The sequence below is a fragment of the Lepisma saccharinum genome, chromosome 20 (assembly GCF_977018435.1).
Source record: "Lepisma saccharinum chromosome 20, izLepSacc3.1, whole genome shotgun sequence".
Classification (NCBI taxonomy): domain Eukaryota; kingdom Metazoa; phylum Arthropoda; class Insecta; order Zygentoma; family Lepismatidae; genus Lepisma; species Lepisma saccharinum.
This window is the reverse complement of record NC_139248.1, coordinates 67,380,025-67,406,933: the sequence shown is the minus strand read 5'-3', so window position 1 is coordinate 67,406,933 and position 26,909 is coordinate 67,380,025. Positions and strand designations below refer to the sequence as shown.

Below are 26,909 nucleotides of genomic sequence, written 5' to 3'. Positions count from 1 at the left end.
GTATCGAACCCGGGACCCCTTGATTACAAGGCGACGTTGCTACCTACCACTGTACCATCGGCGAGTCCCCTCATAGAACAAAGTTTCCGTCTACGACGATTATACAGAACTTAGTGCACTTCCTTCATTTGAAATCTATTCTATATCAGATTCAGTATTTCGTTATTACAATCCAAGAATAGTATTCTCCTTAAATAAGAAATAAAGAAATAATAAAAAAAAACATTGGAAATAATCTTCAAAGGGACGTAAAAAAATCGAATCCAACCAACTGCAGAATGCCTGAGGGAAACAACAAGAATTTTCTCAACAAAGACATATCCGAAATTTCCATAACATTCTAATAATTTCGCAACCCGTGCAAATAATCATGTGGTAAAATCTTGTCGTGGTTCCCTGTAAACACTAAAATCACCAAATTAGTTCTTTCCAAATTTCCCGTATTTTCTCCTCTACTTTAGCCCTCAGCTGTTCGGAGTGGAATAATACAAGATTATTTGTCCCTAATTATCTCCTTCTCTTAGTGTTGCTAATATCTTGGACTCCTTAATAACTTTCCCAACAACTCCTTATCAATTTGTACTACCATGTTTCGCACAATGCTTTTCCTACTTCCTAATAACAATCACTTCTGTACACCCTTTGATGTAAAAATTAAATAATAAAAATAAACCATATCCGTCGGTCCGTTTATCTTTCCAACCTATAGAGCTGAGACTATTTTTACAAGATAAACCTCGGACGCAGACATTCCACGATTTTTTGGCCCCTCCTTCCACCTTCTCTACCTGACCTTTTACTTCATGTTATTCAGAATTGTATTAGTATCTGGAGTACTATCGTAACATAAAGTTATTAACCTGGAATAACTTTTTTTTAAAAAAAATGGGGAGTAACGCTGTGTTTCGAAAGAGTATAGGAAATAAGCTTAGGTATTCATTCATGCCTCTCTCTAGAATAGTATTCTTATTTTAACTTAATACACGCTTATCAACGTTTCTAATTGAAATACTTTATTCCAAGCAAATGAGTATTTGAAACTGATTAAAAATTTTGCTTTTATTTTTTCGGGACATTCGAGACGAGACGAGACTTTTCCAAAGCCGTCCCGTCCCGTCCCGTCTCGTGTCTCGTCTCGAAAACGAGACGAGAAAGGCATTCCGTCTCGTCCCGTCTCGAATTCCAAAAGGCTTGTCCCGTCTCGTGTCTCGTCTCGTTTTCGAGACGAGACGGGACATGTCCCGTCCCGTGAGCAACACTATGTGCCTTATTTCTCCAATAACGAGAAAAATTACTTGTTACTTCCAACAAATTACCGACACTTATATCGATAAAACTTCACAAAGTAATCATTTTTATACATATATTCGGACTTTTTCGGATCTAGAAAATCGTGAAGTAATTTCCGAGCTGGGATTGTTATTGTGTTTCCGAACATCCAGTAGCAACCATGCACACTCTTTGATGTAAGCATACTTCTCCAAGGAACCACGTTATCTTAGACTTCCCTCAGTTTTTCTGTTTCTCCATCTAATTTGAAGTTACGTGATGCTCAAAATACGTATAAGACATTTGAGATTTCTTTCAAATTCCTTCCGGAGGCCAGACACAACTATAAAATGTAGGACACGTCCGGAAATAAGAATGATTCTTATAAGTCTTTTTATTTTCTTATTTAGCGTCGTTTTTCTTTCACCTCTTGCTAATCGCGACGACGAGGATGAGTGATATGATGAAATTGATGAAGAGGCACTCACAAAGAACACCCATACGCACGACGGGATTCGAACCCAGGACATCAGACATCGTAGCGCACTGTGCTAACTACTCCGTAACGGACGGAATTCTTATAGCCCTAATTGTTCCCAAGCATTTTTCCTATCTTTAACTACACACGAAACATAATAAACAATCTAAATAAACAGGTGCCAGTTCACACTCCAACCGTAAAAAAACATATGCATGTGAAAATGCAAAATAATATTTATTTTTAGGTAGTTGTGACTTATTATTGTATATTAAAGAAATATATTAGTGATAAATGACGGAAGTAGAGGAACATCTCCAATGAAACACTCATGCCTTATGGATATTTTTATTTCTTGCCGAACTAGGTTCCGAGTTCGAGTTCCGACCAAAATGGGTTCATTGTGTATGTTCATTCATGTCTTTAATGTAATCATAAATCGTCGTCATGAATAATTTAACTTCAGAGGAAGAAAACTGAGGTAATTACTAATAAAAACAATAACAAAACAAATTTGATCTTAAAGCCCTGGCTTTGCGCTACATATTCCATCACGGGGATCATAGGCGTGCTCTCATGGGGCCAGGGGGAGGGCAAATGCACCCCTAATCATGGACGTCTGCAGATTTTTTCCACGAAGAGACAAGCAAGGTATTTTTCCATGGGGCATATTACCCCGATAATAGTGTTGCATTATCGCATTCCTGCATCCTCATTATAATAATTAATGTAAATTATTATGACTGAAATCAAATTATACATGTGAAAACGTACTTTTTGGTTGACATTCGTTTTCTAAGGGGAAGATGTGGCAATCCTTGCCTCCCTTTCAGACATCTATGCCCCTATATTATTATATTTTCACCTAGAAATTTAGGATAGATGAATCCTATCGCCGTTATTAAACTATATTATACTCTTAAAGAAAATTGAGTATTTTAAAGCCGATGAAAGTTCAAGGCAACTACGGGGGAAGGGGGTGCAGTGGCGAAACCACAGCCCCCCACAACCTTGAACGGAAATCAATTTTAGGGGGCAAACATGGAAGTAAAGGAAAGCAAGAGTAGCAGAATCTAAGAGTAGCAGGACAAAAGGATACTCAAGATGGATTTTGTTTTCACGTCTGACTGCCAAGAGCACCTGCGCGGGGGGGTGGGGGGACAGAGCTACAATTGCCCCCTTGATTTCAAATTTTATACAAATATAAATACCTTTTGTAAAATGTTCTTGCTCGCTTCGCTCGCAATGTCTGCTTTTCTTGCAGTCTAGTCAAGTTCAGAGCCGTAGCTAGGGGTCGGCGGGAGTTAACCCTGGACGCCAAACGATCTAAATGAAAAAAAAATGTAAAAGAAAATAATATGGCCCTCCATGAATTTTTTTCTCCATATTAAATCGACATTGTTTTCATTTTGCAAAAATTTGGATCTTAAAAATTATTGGTCGCTTTGCTTGCGATTTGTTTTCTGCAATGCATTTTATATTACCGAGGAGAGACAATTTATATGATTTTTACTGTTTTGTATATATGTATGTATGTGTGTGTGTGTGTGTGTTGTGTATATTTATATATATATATATATATATATATATATATATATATATATATATATACATGTGTGTGTGGGGCGGGTGGAGGGGTGTGTATATATAAACACACCCATCAATGCAATAAAATTTAAACAAGTGAGATGAAATTACGTTATTCTTTTCCGGCCTGAAATATAATCAAGGCTATCCCCCCTAATCAGAGGATCTGAGCACGCCTATGACGGGGACTGACACTTTACGTAGGTGTAGACACGCTTCGTACAATTTGATCATACCGCGATTACGTAATGGATGTGCAGCCACTTAACTGAAGCCCTCAAAATTCACATTTTATTACTAAATTCTAAATGAGCATAATATCACATATTACCTATTCATAATATGCGCAGCTTTGGTGCACTTTGTGGATTGTGCATTAATCAACATCAGCAGGCAAAGTGGAGGGAAAATGACAATGAAGCACAACGAGGGGGCCCTTGGTTCCCGATTAATGAAACTTTGTCTACTTTGCAACTGAGTCGCTGCGTGAAATCGCTGAAAATGTAATTTATTAATTTCTTAATTTTGCTTATTTTATATTGCTTTTCTAGCACTTGGCGTCAACAAAGGCGATGAGGATGATTAATGAAGCTATGAAATGGATGATAGGACATGATGATCCATGTCTTACACAAAATTCTAAGTTGGGACTAATGAATAGCGATTCATCTTATCATTAGTCAAGTAGTTGTTTTTAACTCCAATCTTTTTCAAGAACTTCTGGGTTGACAGCATGTGTGTTGCGCGATGATGATTCGACGAAAACCACCATTTCCGTGAACTTTCTTGACAATGACTCTAATATCAGTAAAGAGAACATTTTCTTACGAATAGCTGTTGTTAAGAAACCAATTCCTGAAACTTTTTCTGGTGGTCTCACGACACCCAGCTGTTGTTTGTTATGGCTGGGCCTGGGGGTATGACTCACGCTGCTGTCAATACTCGTTCATTCCCGAGAATCCAGGTTCGCCAGGCAAACCCAAGCGACAATGTTGTTATTTGGGTTGCATAGACAACAGGCTTTAAGATGTTACGATATCGTAGGCCTCGTGGCCCAAGAACAACTTTCCATGACTGTACAGTACATACGAGGACTTCTAATGCTACGAGAATGTTATATAATTATCGGATTGTCATAAACACGACTCCATGGGACTTGGGGGGCTCGAGCCCTCCCAATGTTAATGATGTGGGGACAGAGCCCCCCAAATAATTTTGCTTAAGAGGATCTAATGTATTATTTTGCTTATCTTGTAAAGTTTACTTTGAATTGTGCCACATGAACTTAACTTTAAATACACATTTTAAATGTTCTAGACCATCAACTTTGGGGGCTGAGACCGCTAAACCATCAAATTTGGGGGGGGGGGCGGGGCTATGACTGGAGACAGCAAAGCACATGACACTAAGTATAATTATTATTTACTATTATACATATATTAATCAGAGACATAATGAATTTAGCCAACGACTTCTTAAAGACTGTTTGGGAATCCCCTAAAAGAATGCAAATATTTAGGAATATTATTGATGTGAACGAGAAGGCTGGCCATACTGGACTGCGACCACTTTGCCCTCGTCGGTGGACGTTGAGAGCCTCCAGTATGCAACAGATCTTAAGGAACTATGAAAACCTTCTCAATTTTTTTGAGAAATTTTCTGAAGAAGATTCTGCTGACGCAGCATCAAAATGTGCTGGATACCTGGAGACAATTCTTCACTTCAAGACATTTTTCTTTCTCTCCCTCTACTGCCATGTGATGGATCCAATAGAAGAGGTAAATTGTAAGATTCAGTTTCCACGCCTTTGTGCTACAGAAGTGGATTCAAACCTAAAATACTTGACTGACATCTTTCAAGAAAAGCGAATGTGTTTTGAGCAGTTCTGGCTGAAATGCACAGAGGGCAAACCCAGCCTCATTGATGAGCCAGAATTGCCCCGGCAACGTCACGTCCCTACGAGACTTGAAAATCCTGATGCTGCCAAAACACAAGTTCTACACTCCCAAATAGCATTATAAATCAATATACACTGACGTCTGTGACACAGCAAAATCATGTGTTAAACAAGAACATGAATCTACAGGACTACAAAATGTAACAGCCGTAGAGAAAGAATGCATCTCAGCTGTGAACAGTTGCACAACAAACTTTCAGCAAACGCGAGAATTCTTTCGCCAAGATTTGGATGCCGATAGGCTCTCCTTACACATGTCCATGCTTCGTGATATCGCCAAACAGAAGAAAGTGGTTCTAACTACCATGCGTGACATAAGGAAGTTTCTTTTGGAAGAAAGTTTCTTTTGGAAGACAGCACCCTCCAGGAGCTTCTGCCTGAAGTTGCCAAATTCATGATGGTCCTCCGCACTGTGCCAGTGACGACAGCCACAGCCGACTGAAGACATATTTGAGATCTGTAATGGGGCAGAAGAGACTAAGCAGCTTAGCTGTATTCTACATATATCAAACTGTGCTTGATAATTTGGACCTGATACCGCTTGTTAATAAGTTCATAAAAAAATAACCCAGTGCGTAGAGCAACTTTTGCTATCTTTTGAAATCATGTTCATATGTTTTTGTTATGTATGTCACTTTATATATCTTAGTGCACATGCTATTTGTTTTTTATTATTGCAAATTTAAATTTAAAAAGTAAAATATTGTAGCAAGAACAAAAAAGTAAAACTATTTGCCTGCGATTTGTGTTAGCATTTATGTAAATAATTAAATAAAACTGTTAAATATTGTAAATATTCGTTATTTTATGGGTACGTCAACACTAAGGTTATTTGCAACCCGTCACATGTCTGTTGCGGACATTAAAAAACACCCATGCCCTCGCCGGGACTCGAATCCGAGACCTCTGGATCAAAGCGAGTTGTCGACCACCCAACACGTTCGGCTACCGAGGCCGGCATAAAACTGTTAGGTTGGCCTCTTAATGTAAATACATACTTTCAATGAAAATGTTAATTGTTATCTACAATAACAAATGCACAGACACAAAAGACATAAAGAGACTTTGAAACATCTTCTAAACGTTTTTCATGTTACATTTCATTTGCATGAGGAATATAATAGCTGCTTAAAAACTGCTATGCGAAGACGTAATTTTTATTTTTAAAAAAGGGAGGGAGGGAGTCATTCATTCATTTATTTCAGTGATGAGAGCCCCCCCCCCCCAATAATTTTGAAAAGTCGGCGCCCCTGAGGGAATCACAGTGTTAGACTAAACGTACAGCCATGCGGGCGGGCAGAATTGCGCTGGTGCCACGAAAGCACGACGAAAGTCTCTGGTTTCCGCGCACTGTGTGGCAACGTCAACAGCGCTGCGTTGCCTAGTTCGAGCGTCAGACCGACCTCTCTCCGTGGCACTTTTGTGTCATCCCTGACCTTTCGGGCAAATACTGTCAGTTTGTTTTACAAGGATTACAAAGACCAACTCTACAACGAGATCATTCATTCTCTTAAACCTCCAAACACACGGGGCTGTGCTCCGACGTGGCAACAGCGCGAACTTCTGCCACCCGCCTCATTTCATGGCCGTGCGTTTAGTCACTGCCCTATTGAGGTGAGCTTTTTTTTGTAGTGCAACAAAAAGTCCGGCCTTTGTTGGTCACAATGCTTTTTTTCTTCAGAGGAACCCGCCAGTTTCCCGCCTTTTTTTTCTTTTTGGAACACCAAGTCATGCAAGAGCCCTTACGGTGAAATATATGTGCTAACAACAATATAAAAGAAGAATATCGCAATTCCAGCGAATAATATCGACATTATTACATAAAATTCACGAACATATCGCGATCGAGATATTTGGTCCCCGAGGGTTTACAGGTAAATATCTCGATTGGTAAACTAGAGGTTAAAGTCTAAATTCGCTGTTTTAAAACTACATCTACTTTTTATGTGTAAGGCAAGAAATGAGTAGAAAATTTACGAGGAAAACATTGATGCAAATCTCTAATCCGGCGATGTTCTTACTATTTTTTCCTGTCTTTGCAGGCAGAGGGTAATCCTGGACGAGTCTCCAAGATGGGTTTCGTCTAGAAAGCGTCCCCGCCGCCTCGCAGAGCACGATGGGAACTTTCGAGCACACCTGATGGTTCCAGACGCGCCACCAAGTCACGTCGTCATTCTGCCCTGCACGCAAGCAATCACGCCTAGGTGAGTAAGCGGTTGAAAGCTGAAACCTAGAGTTTAATGGAATTTATAGCTGAAATGTGGCTTTTTATTTTGATAGTGGTTGTCTGGAGATCTAAGGTAGTCGAAAAAGGAAGAATCCTGTAGTTCTTTGTTATGTGCTCTTCATAAAATAATGAAATGATGACTTAACGGGAGAATGACTCTCTCTGTCTGTCTCATCCTTCTATATCCCCACCTTTTCTGTTTCTGTCCTCTCCTCCTTTCCCTTCCTTTCTCGTTCTCACCTCTTCTTTCATTTTCTTTTCTCATTCTTTCAATTTCTCCTTTTTCTTTTCTTGTCCTCTTCCTCCATTTTCTTTTCTCTTTCTTTCAATTTCTCCTTTTTCTTTCCTTTTTCGTTTGTCTTCCTTTCTCGTGCTCCCCTTTTCTTTTCTCCCTTTAATCTTCTCCTTTTTCTTTCCTCTTCTCCTTTTTCTTTTCTTTTATCCCATTTAGTTTGTCTTCCTTTCTCGTGCTCCCCTTTCCTTCCTTTTCCTCCCTTTTCTTTTCTCTTTATTTCGTTTTCTTAATTTCTAGTTCTCCCCTTTTCTTTCATTTTCTCCCTTTTCTTTTCTCTTTCCTTCCTTCTCTTTATTTTCTCTTCCTTTCTTGTTCTCCCCTTTTCTTTCAATTTCTCCATTTTTCTTTCCTCCTTTTTCTTTTCCTTTCTCGTTCGCCCCTTTAATTTTCTCCTCCTTTCTGTTCTGTCATATCTTTCTCTGTGTGTGTGTGTTTCCTTAACTTTCTATTTCCCATTTCCTCTTTCCTTCCCTTCACTTCTTTCTCTTTCATCTCTCCCTCTCTGTACCTCAATTAGCTTTCTATTTCCCCTCCCTTCATTTTCTCATTTCTTCTTTCTCTATTCTCTGTATTCCTATTTCTTTATATCCTTCTTTCCCTCTTACTTTGTTTATTTCTCTCTTTCTGCCTCCGAGTTCCTTGCTTCCCTCTTCATCTCTTCCCATGTTCCTCTCTTTCTTTACCTTCTTTCTATCTTGTTTCTTTTTCATCCAAAATGCCTCACAGATGTCGCATCAAGTAACATATATTTAACTGGTTTAATATATTTACTATAATGCAAAAAGCAAGAGCTGTGTGTCACTGATTTTTTATCCTAATTTCTGTTTTATATCTAGATACCAATTTTTAAACATTATAAGGAAACTTAAGGTGTGACAGTAAATTAATAACATTACCAACAGACGAGAGTACATTTTATTTTTATATAAGCTGGTCAGGGCTGGTCCAAGTTAAATACTTTGACCATTCTTCTTGAATTGGGAGTCCTTCTCGAAGAAATGAAGGTTTTGATGTCACATCCAAAGATTATTTTTGCTAAAGCACTCATAATTAAAATTTATTATAATAGTATTACTAAGAACAGTAAAACTGTACTCGTGCGGTTTGTTTTAATGTCAATAAATGTTCCAGCTTAAACACCTTTGCTTAGGAAACACCATGCGCATGACGTAGCACTTGAAAGGGAACTTTGAAAAACAAGTTCAGACATGTACAGTTTGTCATCCCACTCCTGTGTAAAATATGTTTGTTTCGGTTAGGGAGTTTTCAGGCCGAGGCGACACGTGTCACTTGTAAACGAACCTTCCATTTTAAATGTAACCTTTCGTACCGAAGTAACACAAAAGCTGCGCTTGTGGTTTACTTGTCGCTCGGACTGGCTCAGCGTGCATCGTGACGCCTCAGACATTTTGCAGCGCCTGCGCAGTGAATGCTTCTTTACAATCTGGATGAGGTTTGTGTAGCTTGTCGCTTGTCACTCCGGTGTGAAACTCGCGTGTCGCTAGTCACTTTGGTCCCAAAGCTCCCTTCTACAGGGTGTACACAAAATAATATGGAAGTTCTAAGTTGTAATGCAAGCCAACATACGCATTAAAATATAAGAGAGTAATTGTGGAAATTCTGTCTGCCAACAATTAAAAGCTGTTTTCCTCACCCCGTCACGTGAAAGCGCCAGTGATGACGATTCCTCAGCAGAAATATTTTTTTGTTCTGCAGTTTACGAAATGCAATTCAGTCGTTACACTTCAGCAGGCATTCAAACTTAAACTTGGAAGTGATCCTTCGGAACTTGAGACGTAAGATTGAACAGGCTGTTGCATCCATTACACCGGAGACGCTGACCAGAATGTGGGAAGAACTCGGCTACCTGTTGGATCTGCGCTGTGCAAAGCATATCGCCCACTGAGACGCTGGGAAACGCCGAGAAACGCGGCAAGAGAATTTCTGCTGTCTGCTTCTATTGAAATCAAATTGTGGAACGCCCACTACAGCGAAACGCGCGGAATTTACATGCAAGAAGTCTGCTGGTTTCTAGGGTGGAAAATTTCCGTTCGCCGCGCCTCCAAATGCTGTCTCGTGTAGTGTAATTCCGCGTCTCTTCGTTTAACTCCGGCAAGTGGCATGCTCGGCGGGGACGGCATGGTTCGGAGCGTGGCGGCGCGGTACATGGGCGGAATACCCTCGGAAAGCACATGGAATTTTCCACTCGGAGGTTCGTGTCGGCGCGTTTCCGGCATCTCAGTGGGCGTTAAGCTGAACGAATTGTTACCATATTGAGCACTTGTGGAGGGCGTGTAGTAGGTGCTGTATAAATTTGTAGACTTACTCTTCGATCTCGTGCATAGGTTACACAAACTTAAAACTTCGATATTTTTGGAAAGAGAGAGAGAGAGAGAGTAGGGGGAGGAGAGAGAGAGAAAGGTAGAGAAAGAGAGAGAGAGAGAAAAAAAGAGAGAGAGAGTACTTCTCTTTCTCTCTTTCTTTCAGAGAGAGAGAGAGAGAGAGAGAGAGAGAGAGAGAGAGAAAGGGAGAGAAAGAGAGAGAGATGGGAACTCTCTCTCACCCCTCTCTCCCTCTCTCTCCCCCTTTCTCTCTCTCTCTCTCTCTCTCCCTTCTGTACTTGATATCGAAAGCAAGTTATGCATTGTATATGTATAGTAAAAATTGGCTCGAATTGTCATGTTCATTGAGAACATTGATGCCCGAAAGGTAGATATAGGATGACCCTTCTAGCGCACCGAAAGCTCACCACTACGTTCATCGGGCATTTATTCCCCATTCTAGACATTTCGGATAGATCTTTTGCAGGGGGTGGGGGGGGGGAAGGTTGCCTCCTCTGCCTTCCATAATCCGCCCAGGGGAAGTAATTTATCGCGACTCGCGTAAATATCATCTTCAGGGTCTTGGATGGAATCAACGGTTAAAGCATATCGAGTTATCGACCCGCGATCTCACCACCGAAGGGTCAGAGTTCGAATCCCTACCATGACATGGGTGTTCCCATGGATACCAAGGCCCGGTTTTTTATGCAGTTCAAATATTGAAAATATGTACAGGATGGTGCAAAAGTCAGTTTACGCATACACAAATTCAAGTTTATACACAAAATTCCAGTTTCAGTGGTTTTGTTCAAAGTGTCCTCCATTGTTTGCAATACATTGTGTGCAACGATCAACAAAGGAATTGCAATACGATGCAGTAAACTTCTATCATCTTTGATGACATGAAACGCATTGATTGAATCTTTCAGTGCATCCAAATCTGCCGGTGATGATGAGTATACCATATCCTTAACAATTCCCCACAAAGCAAAATCGCATGGCGTCAAATCACACTGTGCCAGTGCAGTTTTGAACACGTCACAGACCAGAACTTGCTTGCAAACAACAAACAACCACACTACAACAAGCCAGAGACTCAACTGTCGACAAAAGAATAACGAGTGCACTGTTGCCAGTGTCAAACGACAATGTTCCCAACCGTATACCTAAAAAACATTACTTAGCACAAGAAGCACACACACTATCGTAATACTTTTATCAATGTGCTTTTTGGGTAAACTGACTTTTGCGCCACCTGGTGTGTGTGAAAATCACTGCAATATGTAAAACGCAGGACACTAGTCTTACAGATTGCGACCAATGCTGCTGCTTGAAAATTGTAACAATTAACAATTGTTGAAACTATTAATTAGTATTACTTGGTGCGTATTCTACTTCATATTCAAAGATTACATCAGATGCCTCTTATATAATCACAAAATAGTTTCTTTCACATAATATTGGTACATAATCAATTGAAACTTCGAATTTTGCATAAGTTCTAGGATAATTACACTCCGCGAAAGGGTCGCACGGCATTTTGCATCTCCCGCGAGCGCTCTAAATGACAGAAAAGTGTCTCGGTACGATAAGTTCCTCAATGCCATCACTGCATATGTAGAAAAATGTTTCAAGCAGTGGCGGTGATAGGGGGCGAGGGGGACAGTTGCCCCCGCACTATGCTACACCTTATCTACAAAGGGAAATATGCTATTTGCTCCCCAGTTTTGGCACATTGCCCCCCCCCCCCTTCGTTTTTGGAACCCAATCAATCGCCGCCACTGGTCTCAAGGTATTACTATCAGCATAAAACATTTGGTTCAACAAACGTCATTAGTACCTTTTTCTTACCAAACGGACACTACTTTCTGGACCAGGGTTAGCCACAGGGGGGGATTCATGACGCGCTTGCGTCATGGGAATTCTTTGGGGAGGACAAAATTTTATAGTTTAGCTTCCACATCTTCACACAAAAATGGGGGGGGGAATCGTTTCGTTTGATTGACTTGTTATTTATTTGAATTTAATATTTTCGGCGCGTCAGCCCCTTACTTGAACTAAAATAGAATAAAGGCAGTGTCTTGTAACTAAAATTTTCTGACTTTCGTTAAAGCTGAGGCTGTAAACGGGCACTCAGCACACAGAAGGACAAAAGACAGAACAACACACACAAAATTATACTGGCCATAGGGCCAGTCGCCAGAGCCTCGTTCGTCTGCAAAATGCAGTCCAGGGTCTACTACGTGGAAGTGAGGTTGACAATTGGGTGTGCTACGTGGAAGGGTCACGCCTTTCACCCCAACTCGTTATATTTATTTTTAGATATTAGATGTTCAGCATCTACTTCATGATTTAACATCCACAAGAACACTATCTTCTGTAGCAAACATGAAAGTGAGCCGTGCTTTTTCTTTCCTTAGTCTTTTCATTTCAACTTGTAACGACCGCCATGTTAGGCAGATTTCAGTTGTATATTGGCATTTATCTTATTCGTATACTTTCAAGTTAAGAACTTGGATTAAATTATTTATACTTAATTGTTTTCATAATTCATATATATTTACGTTTTATCTTATAATATTATTCGCGTATTTTTGCACCATTTATTCAGAATTTATAGGCTAATAATTATCCCAAATAATATATGCAACGTTTTCATTGTTTTTCAAGCACAAGTTAAATACATCTCTTCTAAATATCGATTTTTGTTCAACAATGTACAAGATTGAAGTAATTTGTCTTCGTTATAAACTAAATCTTTATTTAATCATTTTTTTATGTGCAAGGGCAAATATGATTTATTTGATAAAATCAGTTTAGTTATTTCTATATAGCTAGTTTAATATTGTAATATTATAGCAAAGTATTTCTCCCTCGTTTCCAATAAAATATCGTATTCCTATTGGCTGTTTATGTTAGGAGTGGGGGAACCACGCTTCGTGTTCTTGGCGATGTAAAAACTTCCACGTTGGCATTTTTAATTGTTGCCAACCCCAACTTTAGCTTACTATCGCTAATTAACATTGATGTGTCATATAAATTATCAGTTTTTCTTGTGTTATTTTATGTTATGAGTTTGTAGTATTGTAAGTTAAAACAATCTGTTATGCTGCGCCTCGCGCTTGAGGTAGGCAGTTGAGGTCTTGCTATTAACTGTGAGGGCGGTGCGCGGACTCTCGTGTTAAATAAATTGCTTATGACTGCCTACGAGCGTGCATGACCCAACAAAATATAATTTTTAACTTGTGCGAATCAGTATGTACGCGCGCGATTCGTGATTAAAGATTTTGGACATTTTAATTATAGAGTATTTGGAATTTTATTTACTGTCACGTGTCGCAATTCGGTGGTTTCCTTCCTGGAGGAAGGGTGGATCGTCTTAATCCCGATCCCTGGGTGAGAACTGGTGCTCCCAACTGACCAGCCGGAGCAAGGAGCGGTGTGTTGCAAATTCGGATCTCCATACCCTGGAGTTACGAGTGGTGGCACGTTGCATTGCAAACTGCAATGAAAGGTTTCGAATGTCATGCGCCTTTCTATTGTTGACATCTCGGCCAGTTGTAAACAATGTCTGGCAGTGGCGATGATTGGGTTCCAAAACCGGGGGTGCAAGGTGCCAAAACGAGGGGGGGCGAAGACAGTATATTTCCCTTTGTATATAAGATTTAGCAGTGTGTGGGGGCAATAGTGGCAGAAAGGTGGGGGGCAACTTCTCCCCCCCAAATCGCCGCCACTGATGTCTGGTGTTTTATTTGTGGGTGTTCCGAGTCGTCTCGGAACTTCCGACATGCGGGCTTCAGTTTCAGTGTTGGATGATTTCAAGAATGATCTGTTTCGCTTGTGTGTGTTCCTGTGCTACGACTGACTGGATAATTGTAAAATTCTGTCAGTTTTTGTTGTGTAAAGCTTACGAATTTCGAAAATTTATTTTAAAAAAAATTAAATTATCGATATTCAAACAAAAATCAATTACTGCGTGTTTATCCAAACTATATATGTGTTGGGGGGGGGTTGTGAGATGAACAAATCTTTTTGGAGGGGGATGGGCTCCCCTGTTCTGGACGTACCTCGTATACAACATGAAATTCGTGTACAGTACGTTCCGAACGTCGTGATTCGTCACATACAAAGGAAAAATATGGGGTGTTTGAGTAGGATGCCCCACTTTTTAGTTAAAATTCTGCAGCTGTGGTGGTATTTAAAATGTAAGTGCGTTCAAATAATGCCAAAAGTATGTGTTTTCTGTGGATGATGGCAGATGGCACTGGTTTATCTTTTAACGCGATCCTGCACTCAATTGTTAATATGACCATTCTTGCCACAGCGCAAGCAATAAGATAGCGCACAGTGCATCAGCGTGTGTGTATTGTAAAGAATTCACCAGTCATCACGGCCACAGATTTATAACTCATTAGGAAGTGGAACATCCCACAGAAATAGCATGAATATAATTACATAATTACCTAGGCATTAGGTAGCATCAGTTCATATCGTCATCAGAGACCATTGCTCAAATTTACAAGAAAGCCACATCACGCAGAACCTGCCTTTGTGTAGGTGGTTGAAGACTTCTCTCCGTAGAGGAAATCTGTTGTTTGTTGTGGAAATGGCTGCAAATGTAGGCATTAATTATTTGGTGCCTCTGAGCACCTGCGATCTGTCGTTTCTCTGGGCAACAGGTGGGCTGAGAGGAAGGGCTTTTGCGAACCTAACAGCGGATTCCGTTTATGTTGGCAATAACTCTCTCGTTCAGCACTCATTCGGACCTTTATTTTGCCCTGATATTTTATTGGTTCTCAGTGTCTTTGCGGAGTAATTTTTGCGCACTATGCTGCTCGCATTTCTAACTGGTAGCTGCGAAACAACGAATCAGCGATTGAATTCTCTTCGGCTGACATCGGGCATTTTCGTGTCACAAGGCACCCGAACGTTGCTGGCGGGACGAAACAAATGAGCGTCGCATGCACAGCATGTTGCCAAACGTACTGTAAAACGGCGGGGGGGGGGAGTTGATCAGCGCCGGTACTGGATGAAAGTTGTTCACTAGTACACAAAGCACGGAAAATTAGTACACAAAGCATACACTGTACAAACAAGCTAAGAAAAAGAACTGACGAAAACAGACGTACGCTTGGCAACGTTGTAACGTAAGAGTGATGTTACCCCTACAGCTTTTACTTCGCAATTGAGGTTGTTGACACCCAGCGAGACACCCCCACCCCCCCGAAGACGATTGGGGGACTCATAGAGCTTTCTAGGTCAGCCGTCAGATGGGCCTACGATCAGTATAAGACTCGTAATGGTTTGGACCGACCTCCGTAGCGCAGTGGTTAGCACAGAGCACTACGACACCAGGGTTCGAATCCAGGCCTGGATATGGGTGGTCTTTGTGAGTGTCCCTTCATCATATCATCACTCATCCTTGTAAGCCTTTGTTGTGTGTGTGTGATTTCCTATACTTACATAAGACATACAAATACGTAGGTTCAAATTAAACAACATAACTTTAATGCATGGAAGCCATACACGTACATCTTACACACACTGTTACTATGACAACCAATGAATAACATGCTATAAAATACAAATTCTTCTTCTTCCTCTTATCATGCGTCTATCAATCCTCACTTTCGCGATTAGTGGCAAAAGAGCGAAGTGAAATAAACAAAAACAATCAATCGTAATGGTTTGATTAATTTGGCTTATATCGTAATGTTCTCCTAAGAACGGGGGATCGAACTAGGGACCTTTAGTAGATGTCCCAATGGATGATGTAGCTCACTGATCATTCATCCTCTATATTGAGAAACTCGCTACTCGTGGTAGGTTCGATGGTAAGGTGCGAGAGGTAATCAACACACACATGTGAATGGCAAAACACAACACTTGAGTTTAAACCCCTATGGTGTATGGAAATGCCTGTCTCTCACTGTGTGGAGTTGCTCCCTCGAGGTATCGAACCACGAACGTGGTTAAAACGAAGTGTCCGTTTGTAGTGCAAGTCTAGAAGCGCAGACTTCACTCCTTTCTCCTAGACTTTTAGCTCGATCTTCTGCACCTCTGACTTCTAGTTAGAAACTTCCCCTCACCTCTCTCTCCCCGGATATTTATGCAGATTGATTTTGCTAAACAAATGCAGTCAGGCCTGTGTCTCTTCCTTGATTGCCATTGTTTACATCTGTTTGCAGTCAATGAGGCTCGGCAATGTCTGACAAGACATTCCTTAAATGGTTCTAGCAATTTCATGTTTGAAAGGTGATGGATAAAGGTCTGGGATTTGAATTCATTGATACGTTACATCTCGAAGATTCTACTTGGTTTTTCTGCCACTCTTGTCTAATCACGAAGATGATGATGAGTTGTGTGATGACGTGAACCTCCACGATGGCGTATCTGTAACGTGGTCGCCCTTTAATATAGAGGTCCCGGGTTTGGTACCCGATGAAGGCGCATAGTGGTTTGGATGCTACTTTAAACTGTAAATCAAGTCCCGATTAGCCCTTCTGTGCATAAACATGGACTTAAAAATGAAATCTATGAAGTGAAGAACACCCATGCCGGAATTCGAATCCGGGACCCCTGGTGACGTAGCGCGTTGTAATAACCACTCCGCCACGGAGCTCGGCTACTCATAATTGTTTCTGCTTACATGTATTTTGTTTTATTTTACGTCGCATTCCTGCCACATTTGACTAACCGGCAAGATGATTGTTTGATTTGGTGTTTCAAGTCCAGTTTATGCACAGTAAGGCTAATCGGGACTGAACCTACAGTTTAAAGTGGGATCCGAACCACTATGCGCCTCCACCGGGTATTGTACCCGGAACCCCTTGATTACAAGGCGACAGTGCTACCACTGCGCATCGCGGATACTCCCGGGAAGATAATATTGATGGCCAACGTGGAGAGCGCTGGATTTGTAGTCAATTCTGTCGTAGGTTCGATTCCCACCACCGACAAAAGAAACTTCAGCTCAAGACGAGAGAAGGACTCTCTAGAAATGTAGTGTTAGAATAAGTATAATTTAAGACACTAGACAACGGATAATGTCCAATTAACATTGCATGCTAATGTTGAACCACTGTCACTAACGTTCAGAATTATTCCCTCACTAAGAACCAATTAGAAAGATATTCTTCTGGTGACGGAAAACATGTTGTCGCTGAATATTCTATTTAATGTCTTCTGCAGCTGTTGGACCTCTTTTAAAGGATTTACGGCGACCGCTTCCGCCATGCTTCAGGCGAATCCAACCCCTCTCAACCGGCACACATTCATTTAACGTTCGCAAAACGCAATTTGTTTCTCGTTGCAAAAACCACGCTGTCCGATTGCGGCGGGCTAAACAATCCCGTGTGTCAGCCGTGGTGAACAACATGTTTTATTTATTTCTGGTTTATTGTCAGTACATAACTGAACTCGCAAAGAAACAAGAGTGCAACAGTACGTTATATATAGGGTAAGTGGGGGGAATATGACCACCTTAAGACAAAATTTATAATATTTCAGAGATGTATTGAAATAGAAATAAATTACATATTGCAAAATTTAGAACAGTCTTTACGCAATACAGAGTAGTACACATGAGCGAAACTCTCTTCATGCAAATGAGAAACAATAAAAAAAAAGACTACAAAACCCATTTTACCCCGAACGGTGGGGGTAATATGAGCACACTGTTGTGGAATATAAGCATGATGAATTTGAAAGTAAATATTACAAAATATACACTAAAGGCAAGTCACGATATAACACTGAATGATTTTTCAATACGGTACATATCATAAAATTAACTTGCATGTCTCAAATAGCCCTTGACTCATGACAAGTAGGGCAGATAAAATGTACTTCGTCCTCCTCTATGCCAACGCAATTATTATGATACCACACGGAACAGTGTTCACAACATATCCACTCTTCACCTTCATTGTCTCAATGATACCAACCCTTGCATATAGGGCGCTCGCTATCTTCGCCGCTAGATGCAACTGTTGATGGAATAGTACCTGAACTTTCCATGGATCGTGCAGACACATGAGTGAGACGCTTCTTTTTTACTGCAGAAATAGTTTCTGATGAGGTAAGCTCCCTTGCTTCTCTTGGTTGCCTTCTCCGGGTCACAGGTGGCTTGTAAAGAACAGGAATTGGTGACATGTGCGCACAAGTTTCCGACGTGAATATCTTGTCCGTGCAAGCGTGTTTGCACACTTTGATCTTACTGCATGTGAAGATGTAGGAGAAGCAGCGTCATTGAGCGATCCAGGAACTGTAGATTCACACCTCTGAGATCCTGAGCAGGATGGACTGTTGACAGATTGTTCCACAACCACTTGAGAGCTTCTTGTTGGAATTGGTTGTTGGTTGGGTCGGAGTAGTTCTATCCTCTTGGTTGAACGAGGCTGTGTCGTCTTGCAATAAGGATCTTTCATCATGTGTTCTCCATGTGCTCTGCTTGCCATGTTTGCCTATTGGACGTTCGTCTGTACGTTTGTGGCATCTGGAATGCAAGAATGAAACAATGACTAACATACAAAAACAAGGGACACAATACGTTGATGTATGCAACACAACTCTTAGCAAGGACAATACAATATCTATCCCAGGAGGTCACTAGGATGAAGAATTAGCAAAGAATAACTACATACGTAGGCTTGATACGAACGTGCCCACCGCGAGCGAGATGGCATTTCGATACACTTCCGTTAGCAGTTCACATTTTTTTTAAAGTTTTCAATTCAAACGATTTACACAGAATATATACAATAGGCAGCAACATATAATAAGATGCAGTTTTTCTTTACAGCGTAATGAAATTTCTGAGGTTTGGAAATATATTCCATGTCTCTGAATTACTTGTTTGTGAAATACCCATCTTCCCCTTATCAGAATTCCTATGCCCATTTTACCCCGACTTGCTGTGCTCATATTTCCACAACTTGCAACATTTTACGTAAGTTTGTACTACTGCATTCACAACGAGGGCACCGGGTGATGCCATTTGCATTGCATGCTCCTTTGTTGTATTTTCGTTGTTGCTATGTCAGTTTCACGTTACTTTACGTTATGTTCTGCTCAGATCTTAACTCCAACTACTCTACAATAACATCACGTGCATTTTTTACTATAATCTAGAACAGCACTTACCTTTCAATAGGCACACAATCTTCACTGTCTTCAGCTGCGACGTGCCAATAAACACTGAAGACGGCTTGGTCTCCACTGATGTTGCCAACCTGCAGAAGAATTTTTTTCACCACACACAGCTGGCGCTGTGACGTAAAAACCTTACGTGTGTTCGTATTCCCCACGTGCCTATTTCCCCCCCCCCCTTACCCTACACCTTACACCTCCTACTACATATATTTAGAAAATGCAGTCCCTCTTCCATATGTGCGTTCAGTGGCGGCGATTTGGTTCCAAAATTGGGGGGGTATGGTGCTAAAACTAGGGGGGAAAGGGTAGTTTACTTTTCCTTGGTACATAAGTTTTAGCATAGTGCGAGGGCAAGAGTGGAAAGAAGTCAGGAGGATCACCGCCAGTGTTGCGCTTAATAATGCAGCGTTCGCTGCCATCTTGTACAGCTACACTTTCGAAATGGCGGTCGCCTATTTTTGTGTTCGCTACACTCTGTCCCGGTTATCTCTGGAGCAAGTAAACGAAAACAAGTCTCTCCGCAAGTAGTGACGCGAGGCGGCTCCACCAATGAACACGTGAAAGGGAATGGAGGGGAGGAAGCGACTGCAGTTACCAGACTTCGCAGCAGCTTCGCTCATCCCACTCGATTTCCCCTCCTTCTCTGCCGCTATGCGCGGTCTTGCTCTAGAGATAGCTGATACAGAGTATAGACCAGTGTTTCTCAACCGGCGGGCCGCTGTCCGGTAATGGTACCCTGGCGCCAATTATACCGGACTACGAGAGGTTCTCCTGAAGTTTGCGACTTGCAGCCCGAGCTGGTAAAAAACTTGCAAAGATGGCCTTTCGTTCGGGCTTCACGAGGGAGAACACGAAATGCTTTCGTGATTTGAGCGATCTATCCGGGGAGGGTAGTGTTGCCCACGAGACGAGTCTTTGGCCTGTCTCGTCTAGTGGAAGTCTCGTGGAAATGCTGTCTCGTCTCGAAAATATTCGTTTGTCTCATGACACATGGTCAATCTCGTAAAAAAAAAGGTAAAGTGCTCCCCTGTGCTTAGCTCCACGCCATGAAGGCATATAGGGGGTGTGGGGGTAACGCCCCACACTTTCTTGATCCGGTCGTGAGTGGGGGTTATGTGATCAGCACCACGCCCCTGACCGCCTTTACCCACCAGGTTTCCCCAAGTACCCATGTTATTCGACGCTGGGTGGGCGCCGGGGCCGCTTCCAAAGTTAGAAAAGTTCCCGGATTTGAACCGGCCGGGGATCAAACCCGGGACCTTTAGCATGGTAGGTTGGCCGCGGTGGCTCAGTCGGTAACGCGTCTGGTCAATCTCGTCTCGAATTTTTAAAAGCCTGTCCCGTCTCGTCCCGTGGACAACACTAGGGGAGGGGGTGGGGGGCGTTGCTTCACGCCTCCGTTTGCAATTTCCATTAACAAATATATTGAAGTGGAAATATTCTGAATAATTGGAATTTGTTCGTGTCCGAAATGGAACATGCCAATGAAAACCAGCACTTGCCAAATTAATTTAATGTTATTGGCCAGAGGAAAGTAGAAGATTCCATTAGACCCTCTTGTTCTCAACTAACTTAAACTAAATTTTATATTTGTCAACAAGCTGACATAATCGAAGATGTACTCTCTATTATGCCATAATTTATTTATTAACTAGCTAATTACCCGGCGTTGCCGGGAATTTATTTATCCCAATCTTCTATTAGACAGAAAAATAATGAATTCTGACTACAGTGTAAAATGTATTTAAAAGTATAAGTACAGTATACAAATTATAAAGTAAAATCTTCTACAAATTCACTATAATATTAATTTAACTCAAAACTTGATTATAAACAACATTTTTAGTTTCACCTCCAGGAGCAAGAATAAATAAATTGAACGGCTTTCGGAGTGTCACTATTCATCTCAGCGACCCCCTTCCCACCCCCACCCCTAGGGGTGCGAGGGGTGTCTTACCCCACACAGTATTTCTTTCCACATTGCAAGTGATACGTGTACCAAGTTTGGTTGAAATTGCTCCAGGCGTTCGAGAGTTATTGCTGAACAAACATACATACATACATATAAGTTTCAGGGTAGATATTCATTAACGCATAAAGTTTAAAAAATCTTGAAAGATATTTATGAGTAAATTATGTATTTGGATCGGTGCATCGACTTTTAAAAAAACGAAAATACCAGGCCGAGGATAAGCGAAGGTTGTGAACCACAGCGATAATGTACGCCAGCTTAAAAATGTGTGTTTGTTTGGGGGGAGAGTCCTCAAACAAGGGGCAGCAATATTTTAGCATATATGAGGTTGAAGTTGCCTTTTTTGTATATTACAACAAGCGCAGAGCAGGAGACGCCTCTGGTGACAATTAATTTAACGTTCCATAAAATAAACATAATACTGATTGTGGTTCATACAGCACATGTGTTTTCTTTGCGTTGAGCTAACGTGATATTGTTTTTGATACACAGCAAAAAAAAATATCCATTTTTATATGTCGTACATTACATTAAACCTCAAAATATATTCTCAGCCTCGTAAATTGAGCATTAATATACAAATATACAAATGCTGTCTAAGATTTCAAATTACCTTCGAATATTCATTGGGAACGATGCCCCCTAGCTCCCCTTAGCTGAAGATCTGCCCTAGAACTCACTGATTAAATTTTGTAGCTTTCGTCTCCTCACCATTTCCACAATTTTGTAATGAAAAACTTGTCTATACTCTGTCCCTGGAATCTATGGAGCAACGAACCAAAACAAGTCCTCTGCACAAGTAGGGTCTCGACCATTGAACGCTTGAGAGGGGAAAACGCGGCTGTACCTTATGCAGCTTCGCACGCTACTTTGTTCTGCCCACTCTCATTCTCTGTCGTTATGTGCATCCTTGCTCAACAGTTTCCCGAGACAGAATGTAACATAAAGTCACTTGGATTTGTTTCTTAAAGCTGGGTCAATAGCATGGCTGCTCATCCCCACAATGCAACAGTACATGGCGTGGGTGAAACACTCCTGCAGCGGTGTATTTTGGCGCTGAATTTTCGGGAAAATGCCGATCTCTTTTCATAGCGAGAATCTCCCTATTTTCCCCTCCAGTTTCAACTGTCACGCGAGGGCAGAACACTGTTGCATGTTGGCGAAAGAAGTCGATTGTCTTTTTTCTTTTCTTTCGCTTTGCACCCTTCGCAGTGCTTTCTTATTCAGAGACGAAAACACGTGCTAGAGATAGAAGATAGATGGCGCACGAAAAGGTCAAGCCAACCGGAAGAGAGTTTCGTGTTTAACTTTCTTCCCTCCACCTCAAAACTTTCCTCCACATTTCCTTCATTTTTATGCACCGTGTAAAAAATTGGCGGTGCAAATTGTGGGTAATAAGATATTGAATTATTTTACAAACACCCCATGTTCTCTTTCCAGTTTCCAGGATGTCAAGGTTTGATTTTTGTTGTAATTCTGCCAACTCGAAAAACGTTTTCTCTGGGCTATCGGCAGTGAATGATGATGATTGGTTGAAACCAGTGATGTGCCGTACACTATAAGTTTACGTCTACATGCGTTGTCTACACGTAATCTACGCGTAGATTCTAGTTTCTAGTTTACATAGACTACGTAGACAATCTAAAGTGCATTCAAATTAATTATCAAGGCTTTCATGAAAGGAAAGTGACATTTTCAACTATACTGGTTCCTAACGAACTGAAAAGAATCCCATTTACAACAAAATTTCTCTCCTCTTCTATCATCAACTATGGAAGATGATAAATAGTATGCAAAAAAACAACAGATGGCAGTCGTGAGGCAAAATTAGTATTTTTCCCATAAAACACTAGAATATTTTCTATGTTAGGTTCTTTTCCTAGGTCAGAAATTGTTCGAATTTGGAAGGGAGCGTATGAAAAGTTTTTCTCACACATCATTAACTGATACGAAGTATAATTTTGTTCTGCTTCTAAGGCGCCCTTTAATAAGTTATATCCTTTAACCATGTTGTTTACATAGATTACGTCCTGTACGTGTATAAAATAGTCTACGTGTAGAATGTAGACTATCGTTGTTTACGCGTAGACGCACATCACTGGTTGAAACTGATGAAGGAACACTCATAAATTTCTGCGCCGAAAGGGATGGTCCGGGTGGGCCACTTGCCTCCCTTGTAGTATGTTAGTATTAATTTCTTACTTGTGTTTGTTGATAATTTATTTTTAGGCCTCTATTTCTTGTATATTGCCTCCTCCCCTTCCCCTTTTTGAGCTTCTTCACGTCTCTTTCTGCTCTTTCTTTATCTTCTCTTCCTCTCTCTATTATCCTATTTGTTTGCAGTGGATTTATAAAATTTTGGCCCCTAAGCTATCCTTTGCTTTGCACCCTGCCGACATTATTATTAACAGTATTTGTCACGTGCCAGTTCCGACGTCACAATGAAAAAGGAAGAAATGTTTCCCGAGAGCGACGACAGATGGCAGCACGCCATATAAAGAAGAGCAGAGTTCATTGTAGAAACTTGGAGCGGAGAAGAGCGATTATATATATTATAGTAAATGAAAAATACATAAAGGAAGAGTATAAAAATTATAGAAGGAGTGAATGAAATGTTCTATATAGCAAATTAAGATAATTAAGAATATGCTCATATATGAAACAATTAGGAAAAGTTAATAAGTGAGCAAATGAATTCAGAAATGTATCTCTCTCTTCTTTTTGAATCTCTGACGAGAACATCGTCAGCTTTTGTATTTGTCCGTCCCTCGGTGGCGCTGTGGTCAAATTAGACGCCCCGAAGCACTTACGGTTGCGCTTCTTATTAGACGCACTGGGCCATAGGCAGCGCTTGCTGTTAGCGATCCTGGGCTCTTCCCCTTTTGGTCGTTACATAGGAGGTGGCGCTACTGTCAGTTTAGTCGACCCTACTCTTTATATAAGTATAGCTTGTATCGTATGCCAAAGAAGCGGGGAAAGCGAGCGCATATATGTAATAAATAAGATTACACTTTAAAAGGAAAGAAAATAAATTAGGATAAAGAAAAGAAGAATAAGCCTTTTCCAAAATTAGAAAGAAGAAGCCTTTTCCAAAAATAGAAGAAAGAAAAGATGAATATGCCTTCTCCAAAATTAGAAAGAAGAGGAAGCCTTTTCCCTAAAATTGTAAGAAGAAAAGAAGAAGAAGTCTTCTCCAAAAATAGAAAGAAGAAGTAGTCTTCTCCAAAAATAGAAAGAAGAAAAGAAGAAGAAGTCTTTTCCAAAAATAGAAGGAAGAAAAGAAGAAGAAGCCTTTTCCCAAATCAAAGATAGGAAGGAAGAAGAAGCATTTTCCTAGAAATTACGAGAAGAAAGAAGAAGAAGATTTCCTTTCAATTATTCATATATGTATAAGAAGAATATAACTGACGTAAATTTGGAATCAGCATATTTACATGTATATACAAGCTTCGCTATATATTTTCTCTGTATTGTGTATAGTTTTCAGAATATAGATCCGCATTTAACTATATCCTCTTGGCTATAAAACGCTTTCTTATTTGGAATTCTCGAATAAAGAACCTATCCCCCTGAGAATAAGATATCTGTAGCCGTGGTAAATAACATTTAAGTACGTACCCCCAAAGGGCGTAGCATAGTGGCGCTCCTAACGTGGGGCATTACATAAGTTCGTAGCATATTGTTATCATTGTATTTCACTTCGAGGTATTTAAACTTTAAAATACAGGCACATCTGATTAGAAGTTATTAATCAAACTTTGATAAATCAATACGCATAGACTTAACAAAAGATACACTAACCTGACTGTTTCCACACTGGCTATGATGTAAGAAGTTATTGAAGTTCTATCTTCTTTCATGAAATTAGCAAGTAAAAAGACTTCACATGTTTTGTTTTGCTATTATCATAATATTAAGGAATTTTAATAGTCGATGGTCTTTGTAACTCCTGCACCTTCAGCTTCTCATTTGTGCGCCCCCATGGACTTACGGGCCCAAGGCGAGAGCGGGTCGCCAGAACAAGCGAGAAAGGGATTAAGAGCGAAAATTGCTTCCTTTCACGTTGTGTTACGTTTCGCGGTTTTGCTCTATCGCGCTTAATCCCTTTCGCGGTTTTTCCACTCCCCGCTGTAGCCTAGGATAGCCCAGTGGCAAATACCCCCCTGTTTATTTGTGTCTGTCAGTTTTTGATTGATTGATTGATTTAGTTTATTTTACTTCGCGTTTTGTGCCTCTTGGCTAATTTGCGAAGATGGGGATGAGTGATGAAATTGATGAATGGACATTCACAAACAACCAAACCCGAGCGGGATTCGAACGTCGCCGTGCGATGTGCTAACCACTCGGCCACAGGGTCCGGCGTCTGTCAGTTTTTATTCTTGTTACTATTTTTTGCTCTATTAGTATATCTCTCCTTTTTCATGTCTCTAACTCTCTCACACAGAGTATCTCTCTTTCACACTTTCTCTTTCACTCCATTCCTCTGTCTTTCTAATTATCTTTCTTTGTTTCTATTTTTCTGTCACTCTTCCTCTAGCTCTCCTTTCTAATTATCTTTCTTTGTTTCTCTGTATCTCTCTCTATTTCTATTTTTCTGTCCCTCTTCCTCCATCTTTCCCTACCTCTTTCTTTTTATCTTCCTTTTCTCTCATCCGTTTTCGTTCCCGTCTATTTTTATGTCTCTTCCTTTCTCTATCTTATTTTATCTAGCTTTCTTTGTATCTATCTTCTATTTCTCTTTCTTCATCTTTTTTCTTTCTATCCCACTATCTTATTTTCTCCAGCTCGCTACCTACCTTTGTTTCACTTCCTCTTTCATTACATCCTCACTATTTCTCTTTTTCTTGTTTCTTCTCTGCCTCTATCTCTCTATTTCTTTCTTCCTCTCTCGGGTTCTTTCTCTATCCAGTAGAACGTCGGTTATCTGCACGTCAATTATCCGCAACGTCAGTTATCTGCACACTCAAAAAACCTTTTGTTTTCTTGTACTGTAGACGTATGTAGTACTGTGCAGTGTACTGTATGCATAAAATAAACCTGTTCTATAAGTGCTTTTCTTCTTTTTTTGTTGTGTGTGTGTGTGTCTATATATATATGTAGCGTGTAACAAAAGTCCGGGAACACTTTAAAAAATATATTGTAGCGAAACGAGTAGCATTACAAAGTAACAAAGTACATCACTTCAAAGAGTAAAGTTGCAAGTTTTTTTTTCTCATTGCAGGTGTTTCGTGTAGTTCCATACATCGTCGCTAGGTGGTGTCATAATCAAGATGGCGCTTTCTGGAGCTGGTCTTTGTCTTTAGGATATAACTTTTGCACTAACTGTAGTCTGTACGGTTTCATGTTTAATTTTTTACACAAAACACGCCACAGTGTCATTGTTGACATTTTCAACTCACGTGAAGGTCTGCGTATAGATTTTCTCGGACTCCTTGTGAAGGCTTCTCTCACTCGCTCAATGTCATTTTCACCTGGCCGACCACTTCTCTTCTTGACACACAAACACCCAGTTTCAACAAACTTTACATGTCAATTGTAGATTGCCTTCCTGGTTGGTGCTACTTTCCCGTACTTCATCCTAAATTTTCGTTGGACATCCGTTGCACTCTTTGTTTTGTGAAACTCTAGATCGCAGAAAGCCTTCTCAGCT

General features: G+C 40.6%; 1 protein-coding gene across 1 annotated transcript in view; it reads left to right on the top strand.

The window, feature by feature from the left end:
* LOC146003312 (putative G-protein coupled receptor CG31760) overlaps positions 1 to 26,909 on the top strand; it is an 822,492-nt gene that overhangs the window by 458,322 nt on the left and 337,261 nt on the right. Inside the window, exon 2 of the mRNA XM_083141570.1 lies at positions 7,334 to 7,495. The gene's annotated coding sequence lies outside the window, so the exon portion shown is untranslated. The remainder of the gene's footprint in view (positions 1 to 7,333; positions 7,496 to 26,909) is intronic.